General features: G+C 39.4%; 1 long non-coding RNA gene across 1 annotated transcript; it reads right to left on the bottom strand.

Moving 5' to 3' along the window:
- Positions 1 to 1,151: 1,151 nt before the first annotated feature.
- Positions 1,152 to 9,476, bottom strand: LOC145988358 (uncharacterized). Its single transcript, XR_014441744.1, has 4 exons — positions 9,405 to 9,476; positions 4,490 to 4,557; positions 2,592 to 2,793; positions 1,152 to 1,289 (listed from the first exon to the last, which is right to left on the bottom strand). It is a non-coding gene; the product is annotated as an uncharacterized LOC145988358 (long non-coding RNA).
- Positions 9,477 to 9,816: the final 340 nt, after the last annotated feature.

Consider the following 9,816-nt stretch of genomic DNA (forward strand, 5'->3'; position numbering starts at 1 on the left):
TTAAAAAAGCTAAACTATTTGCCTGTCGTTGAAGACACTCAAATGTCAATCTCTCTTGCACGTAGTACACCCTGCACTGCATTTTGCAGGATAACGAGGCTCTGGCGACTGTACTCACACTCAGTGTAATCCTCTGTGTTGTCCCTATCGTTCATTGGTCTCGTCTTATCACCGTTCTTAAACGTCGTCGCGATTATCCAACAGTGGAAGAAAAGCTACGTAAAATAAACTAAATCAACAACTATAAACTATCAATGATGTACAACTGAAACATTCTTTCCTTCTCTCTCTCTGCGTTCAAATGTTTAAGCCTTAATATAAGTAAGTTAGTTATTCTAAACGTGACTTGTAGTATATTACTAAAAATGAAAGTGACACGTTTTCTTTGTAGAGCATTTTTGTAAATGTGTACATAAAGTGTAATAATTCTGCGTTCTAGTCCTCCATACGATTGCATCATATTAATAGGTGCCATACAAAAGTTGTCGCTGGTCTATTGGAATTTGGTTTTTTAAATACGCCTTTCTACCTGTATAAAGCCGTGCAGTGGGGGCGATTAGAGGGGGCACTTTTGCCCCCGCATTATGCTAAACCTTATCTACAAAGGAAATATAATGTCTTTGCTCCCCCTCCCCATTTTGGCACCTTGCCCGCCCTGTTTGGAACCCAATCGCCGCCACTGAGCCGTGGTGATTCAATCAGTAGAGCTGGAAACCTGTGTTTGATTCTCGGTGTCTTTGATTTTCCGGCAACCTCCCTGCATGGAGAGGCTCTGGGGTTCACCCACCCTCTAATAAACGGGTACCTGGAGAGGACAACCCTTGATGGTAAAGGCAGCAGGAGTGTGGTGTTGATCACATCACCTCCACAAATGGTCGAGATTGTGACATGCCTTCATGGTATGTTGCAATGTGCAGGGGTAGTAACTTTACCTTTCTACCCTGCAGATTCATCGTGATGATAAGGTTGATGACAATTATACCTTTATGAAAGGAACAAACACAGCGGAACATCCGCAACCTGCCCGGGACTCGAACCCAGGACCTCATTCATTTGTATACATATTTTTCATCTTTGCAAGGACATATGTATAAATGACACAAATTTGGGAAATTTTGGTTTTAAAAATAAAAGACGTGACAGGTGGCTTATAGGCTGTATGTTTCTATTTACATTCAGATGCTGAATGGTAGAAAGAAATAATTAAATAATCCTTGTACAACTTCAACTTACATGATGCCCATACTTATTCGTGAGACAAGATACTTTGAAGACGAATCTCTTCAAATCTGAAATGAGAATAGATTCGATCTTATTCCTTTATGTACATACAATAGAACTATATGGAACTCTTAAAATTCATGTAATGTGAGCGTCATAATGGTATTTTCAATATTTCCAAGTTGAACACATAATAGGGGCATTCCATCGTTACATGAGTAACATTTCACACGCAAAATTTAAAGTTCTAGACAAGAGATTGGATTAAAATTGTTATAATTAACTGATTTCATAGAATTATGAAGTACTTTGTGGTGTCTGCTAAGAAATGAAAAAAGTCGCGTGTGATGGCATAGGCTGAATGCATGAAAAGCATTCGTGAATGTGCATTAGGTGTGTGATGCTTTTAAAATGTAGCAAATTTTGGCTTCATTAGTCTGTGAAGCATATAGGCTGCAGATGCTAGTAACTTCTATTGGTGAAATGTGTAAATTACATGCATGCACAAACATCTAAACCTTAATGAAATTAAAAACACAATAAAAAAGATTATATTTATTTATTTTTTAGGGTCACTTTTCGTGGAATGTCCCAATAAGGATCGAGTTGACGAGTCCCAAGCCCAAAAGGGGAAATACAGTAGGAACATGCGTGATAGTATGAGGTAAGTTTCAGATCAGTATTTTGCTTGTATATATTCAGTTGCCTTATAATTTTGACACACGTAGATGTACTATGTAAAAATTTCAGCGGAAAATGAAGGCTCAACCAGGACTCGAATGCACCACACCATGATTTTGCTCTACCAACTGAGATACAGAACCATCTCTGGTTTCGCCTGATTTTCACTGCCGCTGTTTTGCCTGCCATCCACGTCTATTGGATTTTAAACATTACGTCTTAGTTTAGGTAGTAAAAGTCTAACACTGAGGAACCTGCTATCAATTGGATTTCAATTATGTACGTCTATATAGTCTAATAATGAGATACTTACCATCTATTAGATTTCAACCATCTACACCACAGTCTAGATAGTAAACGTCTAACAATCAAGAACCTACCTTCTCCCCAGAGAGACTCGAATTAAGATTCTCAACGAAGTCTTAGAGCGGTAAAGTTGTCAAGATTAAAAATGGCTAAATGTCCTAGGAAGCGAGTCCAGATTTGAATTGACAAGTTTATATTCTGTGACTTCGTTGACATGATTTTGTTAAGCAATGGTGTACATACTTGTAACAAATGGTTAGCTTATTTTTAAAATGCACAGTCAGAAAGATCAATCGGCATGTTGTTTCATTTATCCAAGGACACGTAGTTCAATTTTAACCAAGCATCTACGTCACTGATCAGATAAAGAAGAATGTACTCACCAGTCATGGCACAGTTATCGAACATCATCTTCGGTGGTGCTCTCCGTGGTGGTCCTTGTGCTCATGGACTTCTTTTTTCTTGTAGTAGTAGTGCTTGTGATGCTCGTTGTGCTTGTGGTAGTGGTGGTGATCATGGTGGTGGAAGTAATGGTGATCGTGGTAGATGTCCTTGTGGTCGTCCTTCACGATCTTCTTGTGGTGGCTGCGGAAGAGAAATTCTGCAATGACCATTTGTGGTTTCGCCAGAACATAAGGTCGAATCACACGGAACTGGATATTCAGTTAGCGCGTTGAATTAGCTACCTGCCAGGATGTGATGTCTGCCTGGCTGGCAGCTTGACTGTTGGAGGAATAGAACATGTTCTAATTGCTACTGGCTTTCCTCGACTGGAATCTGTGGAACAGTCAATCAGAACATGAGTTTGCAAAGCAGAGTTTCCGAGTGTTGGCTGTTTTTGTTAGTTTCTCGATAAGAAAAAAAGAAAAGAGATGACGTTCAGTGCATTCGTGTTCAGTTCATTATTTTAGGCATTTATGTAAAGCGATGAGATGTGTAGCCTACATGACAAATATGTTTAGCTGAAAATTAAAATCCTTATTATTACTAGTGTATTAAATGTTTGACATTTTTTTGTGTGTTGGTGTGAATGAATCCTGCGAATCTCATGTATGAATATACATACCCGACTTTATCAAACAGCTTGTTCGGTACGCATTCATTACCATATTTTTTTCGAAGAAATTTCTAGTCCATACTTTTCCTCTTTAATTCTTAATAAAAGCACAAAGCAGTAAATTTTCTACAACACTCTTCAAATTGCTCGTCCATCTTTTTAGCTTCCCTGCTCTGCGCAATGTCTCATGGGAACAAAAGTCTATCGACAAGTAAGGTAACAAGTATCATGTGAGGCGAAAACTAGCAAATGGGTAGCCAGTCCAGCGCCAACTAGGGCATTCCTACTGGAAATCCAGTTCCGTGTGATGCGGGCTTGACACTGACGGCCAACTCAACTGGCGGCCAACCTTGATGGATATTTCCTCCAGTCGTCCTCGTGGATGTATTCCCTGGCGGGATTGCAATCTCAGTTGAGAAGTATGAGTAACAACAGCTGTCCTGTGGCAGCTTGCCAAGGGTAATTCCGCATCACGGCGGTGGTGGGCTTAGCACATTCAAATGGTATATTTGAGAAAGCTTAAAGAATCTAGCAAGAATCACAGAAAGCATGGTGAAACAAAAAGAAAGAAGGAGAACGGAAAATGTGGAAGGAATGAAAGGACAAAGTAATAGAGATACGTACGAACCAGAACAAAAAAGAAGGAGTAAGTAGAGAAACAGAAGAAAACTGGAAGAAAGAGAGATAATGGAGAATAAGAAGAGAAAGAAACACGTAAACATGAGGACGAGGAAAGCGGAGACTCCAACGGTAGGTTGGAACAGCTGCCTATATTTCGTCTTAAGTGTAAATTCCGAGAGAGTGAATTCGCGGTGGTGCAGTCTGTATGGTGTCTGTCACGCGGGAGACATGGGATCGATTCCCGGTGTGGAAACTTTTCCAGCAAAGTCCTTGCATGAAGTGACTCAGGGGTTCATCCCAGCCTCTAATAAATGTGAGCGAGGTACAGGCGGTCGCAGAGTGAAGCTCATCAGATGACCTGACAAAATCACCGAGATTGTGAATGTGTGGGACCCTACCTCCAAACCACTCCCCGTATGCCTTCACGGCATGTAAATAATAATAATAATAATAATAATAATAAAAATAATAACAATTGGCATTAGTACTAGTAATAGATTTCTGTATAGTGAATTCTATCTGGTTTTACAAGATAACGTTATTCTATTTTAATCGAATTCTGAATCAATTATAATTTTAGAAGATAAAAGAACAAATACTCACTGTTCTTTCTTCTTCTTCTTTCCAGCATCTGTGATAGATAGTAGAATTAGAAGAAGCAGACACAGGACCTAAGAAAAGAAAACGATAAAAAATTGGCATAAATTGTACTATAGAATAAACAAAAGCGCAGAATTGAACGTAACATTATACTATCTCCAAATGATTTTTGAAACATTTCAATGAACGTTTATGGCGTGACGCAAAACATTTCCTTGATTTTTTTCTTGGCTGTGAGGATGCCATCCCTCTCTCCTCATTTCGAGCACTGCCAGTACTTTAACATGGAATCGGGCACCTGTATTATTATTTTGATGCAACTATGATACTTTGTATGTGTGCCAATATAAGTCGCTTAGAGAAATTAAGGTTTTCGTTTCACATGCAAATTTTCTGAATGAGTTTTTAAAGAATATATTGATGGTGCCCAAAACTGTAATGCATAATCATTGGCTATCTTTATGCTCGATGTAATATTCAGATTCAAACAAAGGAACGGCTGTAACCTGTTTTTGAAATTAACAGGCAAACTGTTAAATTTTAACTACATATTGTAAAGAAAACTTCTAACAATATAACGATGAATCTGAAATTGGCAAGGATAGCAAAGAATGGATTGATGACGTTCAGGATAGTGTTGGTGTTGTAGGTGATGCTGCTGCATTTAACCTTTGGGTTTAAGGATGCCAGAGTCAAAGACAGGAATTTCCATTTTTATAAGACAACACACGTCTTAAGAGGTGAAAGCTCCTTAGAATACTAATTGTACCACGTAGTAGCATGCACAATGTAGTCAGAACAGAGTCACGGATATCAGATGAACTCCTCAAAGCTGGCCGAACAAAATGCGTGCACGAATTCCATAACGGCATTCTAATTGATGGTATTCGGAGCTTCAAGTTTCGTGTTAAGATGTAATATATCCTGAATACGTTTGTCTCTGTGTCTTGCTAATTGCATCATTATTGCAATATGTTATGTCAATATTAATGCTAGAGGTTTGTGGAAACTAGTTCTAGCTTGTGCAGAGTGCAGAGTCATTGTAATGCTGTCAAGAAGCTCGTAAGCGTTTGGAATTGCACTGAGGCAGAAGTATAATGAAGGGGTGCATGTGTGATTAAGCCCACCTCTCACAGAAATATCTTCAATACACATCCGTGTGGTTCTATGTACTTCAAAGGTGAGGGGTATAGTTTTGCTTAAGATGAATAGTTAAAAGTTACTATGAAATTTACAATATTCTACCGTTAAAATTTAACAGTCTGACTGTTAATTTACAAAATACTGGACGCAGCCGTTTTGTATTTAAATTTGAACATTTTATCATCTTTAAATATAGTATGTGTGTGCTCGTATTAAAGCCTGTTCCGAGAGAAAATAAACTTCGAAATTCTATTTTTTCTTTTCCGTCGAAAGTCACAGTCACATGAACCGCTAAACCAATCGCCTTGGTCGAGTTGCCATGGTATTCTCGTGGTATTCTGCGTTGCCAAATTTTTCGTTTCGATTGATTGATTTGCTTTATTTTATTTCGCTTTTTGTGGTACTTGTGGCTAATCTGCAAAGATAAGGGATGAATGATGATGTGATGAAATTGATGAATGGACACTCACAAACATCCATGGTCACGCAAGGATTCGAAACCAAGACCCCTGGCGTCGTAGCGCGATGTTTCGACTCGTTTTCGAAACAGGTGGGACCCTGAACAGGCGAAGCCTATTAAAATGATTGCCTCCGCGTAGCAAGCGAACGGGTCTTCGATTGACTGCCTCTCCCTGAAATGCGAACGAAGGGTGCATGTTGACAGCACAAGGTGTCGTGCACGACTGGACAATAATCAGGCGTGTATCAACATCGCTTCCCCCTCCCCCTTGAAACTCCCACAACTGGAGGCGAAAAGTCTGGAATTTCTGTAGTTTTTTCTCTGACCGGTCGGACTTTACTTACTCAATTGTTTGTTATGTTGTATCCCAATGCTTCTTTCCTGTACTTGATATTATGTGTATACTAGCTGATTGCCCGGCGTTGCCCGGGTATTTATTTTTCCCAATCTTGTATTAGACAGGAAAATAATGAATTCTAACTATAGTGTAAAATGTAACTAATTTTAAATGTGATCGTAAATGTCACCAATTAGCTTAGCGACTCCGAAAACTATGGATTCGACACTAATCTAGGTCATTTGTGGCATTTTATTTTTCACCCCCTCTCACCCCAATGCCGATTGGTGATGAACTTGAAGTTGAACCGCATTGGGAGTGTCACGAAAACTATGAATTCCACACTAAAATCGGTCGTTTTCTCAACACAGCCTGAATGTTAGACAACCCGAGAAACACTATCGTTGTGCGGATTGCATAGAGTCACGGATGTCTGTTTGTGCGGAATTTAATATCGGTGGTTTTCGATTATTTGTAAATGTCACGCCTTCCCACCCCACCCCTAGAGCTGCCAGGGGTGTCTTACTCCCAAAGTATTCTTTCCAGATTGCAAGTGATAACGTGTACCAAGTTTGGTTGAAATTGCTCCACACGTTCGAGAGTTATGCTGGCACAAACAAACATACATCTACACACACACACACCCATACACACACACCCACACACATACATATATCCATTTATATATATATATAGATAGACTTGTGACCTACGGTTTAAACTTGGTTACGAATCACCGTGCAATGTCTGTCCACCTGGTATCGAACCCGGAATCCCTCGATTACAAGGTGATGTGTGAGTATGGGTTTGGGGGAGGGGGGGGGCAGAGTAAAATTTTACAACTTGCCCTACAGTCATATAAATTTACATTTTATGAGACAAATCATATAGGTGAAATTTAATAGAAAATAATTTGGTGTCCATCACAAGTTCAGACTTGCGTCCTCTATTTTAATAGAATCTGGATTCGCGTTGCTTCCTTTCTACAAACATATATTATTTTGTTGATGAATAGTTCCTTTACCTATGTACTTTTAGAGATGCACAGATATAAAACAGAGACCACTTAATCTGCTCTCCTTCATTCTAACCCTGATTCATATTTTTACGTGTCGGAGGGTACTTAAAAAAAAGTCCAAAATGACGGCTTGTGAATTGTCAGGAGTCAGATTCCGATTCCAGAAAATGGTTTCCAGACTTTTCGACTTACAGGCAGGCGAGAAATTCCAAAGGATCATATTCTTGGTATTTTCTGCACCATAAGTGTCTGAAATTTCTTGAAATTGTCAGGTTTTATTCCAGAAGTGCAAAGAATAATCACTTGTGGGGAAAATTGTGTATAGAATTCGAGATTTTCACCATCTTCCCGAAGGTCGAGCTTACAAAATATTCCCTTCCCAGTCTCGTCCCAACCAAAAATTTTCAACCCCTCACACGGCAGTCAGCATGATTCTGATGGCTCGTGAAAAAGTTCTCTCGTTATTTTGTTGGACATGGTGGCAGTTAGTTTCGATTACTTAGAACCTGTAAATCACAGAAAACAATATAATTTGTAATAAATATAGCTACAACTTCACCGTTTGAATTATATGAAAATTTTCCAAATATCGTATTGGGGCAAGTGCCCCTGTGAACCTCCCGTTGCGGGCGCCTATGATTCTTGGTCCCCACCTACACACGTATATCTCAACACGTTTACATTTTATAATTAGACTAGTTGCACAAGCTCTACGTTCGCCGTAATGAAAAAAAGCTGAATGGATGAAAGCCCTATGCCTTAACTCTGCCATTATCAGCATGGCACAAATATATTTCTAAAAATTGCATGAATCAGCTCTGTAACAATGCACCATATCAAAAACAAGAATACAATAAAAGCAAGGACATGTCATCGCAAATAGTTTGCAAGTTATTTGAATACATTACCTTTCATACAAATGGAAGCTAGGTAATAGAATGTGCAACTATAATGAAAATTCATATTTCCGCCAACCCTGTACTAAAATTACGACAAATGTCAAATTTATGCTACAATTACCCCAGTGGCGAATTTACGACCATCTCTCCCTAGGCGAAAGCTGTGGACTGCTAGGTATACTCTTAATTTTTAACTGTCTGGTTAGCATATCGCGCTACGACACCAGAGGTGCCGGGTTCGAATCCCGGCCTGGGCATGGATGTTTGTGAGTGTCCAGTCATCAATTTCATCATATCATGGCTCATCCCCATCTTCGCAAATTAGCCAAAAAACCACAAGAAAGCGAAGTAAAATAAAACGAATCAATTAATCGACGGCGATTACTCAATTTAGCCCTCAACACATGCCTTTCCCTTAAATGCACAGTAGGCGTTAAATAGGAATTACTTAATTACATTCCATAAGCTGGAAAAAGCTGCATTGATTAAAATAGAGACCCTCTGAATAGTGTGAGATTCGAGCTAGTAATGATAGTAGCACAGAAAAAAACTAATTATTCCATTACATATAAGTAAACAGCAATAATTAAATTACAGTCAAAAGAATGGCAATGTTTTACAATATATTGTGAAAACGTCAGAAAAAAGGCCAAAAATATTTCTCAATTTTTAAAAAAATATCAAATGCTTAGAGCACTATCTAGTGTCTTTATTGCGAGATATAATTTAATAAAAGTATACAGTCAGTGGACGAATTTGATTAACCCACAACCCTTTTGCCTTTTATCGCAATTAAACTTGTTTCTTTAAGCAAGTGAAATGAAAGTAAAGTTTGATAATTCTCATAAAGTCCCTGGTATTATGCGCGAAGCAAGTCAGCGAGCCTACTAACCAAGTAGAGCATTGGCGCCAGTTCATATGATTGATACTTGCTCGAGATGACGTCACAACCTCGCGAGACAATTGGACGATTCGGATTGCGCGACTCGTTCCCAAACTACCGATGCAAAAGACTCAAGGGCACTATGAAAATATCCAGACTGTAGTAGAAATTGGCTCACCAGGGATCGCTTGACCATGACTTCTAGGTGGATCACCTGAAGAAGCTCCTAGCTCCTCACCCGCTCTGCTACTTCTAAAGATGAACAAATTGGATACGAGGTTTATATATGAGGGCGCCTCTACCATTTCGCTCCCGGCACCGTATCTTCGATGATCGACAATTAACAATGAAAGAGAGACGCTGGGTGCAACAATTTGCGGAGGGGGAGGGAGTCACCAAATGCCACAGCCAAGGAACACAATGATGTGGAGCAGTAGTGCATGAAGACAAGGAAAGTCATGTTGCTAAAGCACCCCACTCAATTCACGCTCGTTGTGGATGGGCGGCCGTGTTATGCTATCTCCAACATCTGCAGACGTGATTCTGGAGTTATATTTTAACAAACTGTTCATCGGTGAAGAACACTTCGC

The sequence above is a fragment of the Lepisma saccharinum genome, chromosome 5 (assembly GCF_977018435.1).
Source record: "Lepisma saccharinum chromosome 5, izLepSacc3.1, whole genome shotgun sequence".
In the NCBI taxonomy this organism is placed as follows: Eukaryota; Metazoa; Arthropoda; class Insecta; order Zygentoma; family Lepismatidae; genus Lepisma; species Lepisma saccharinum.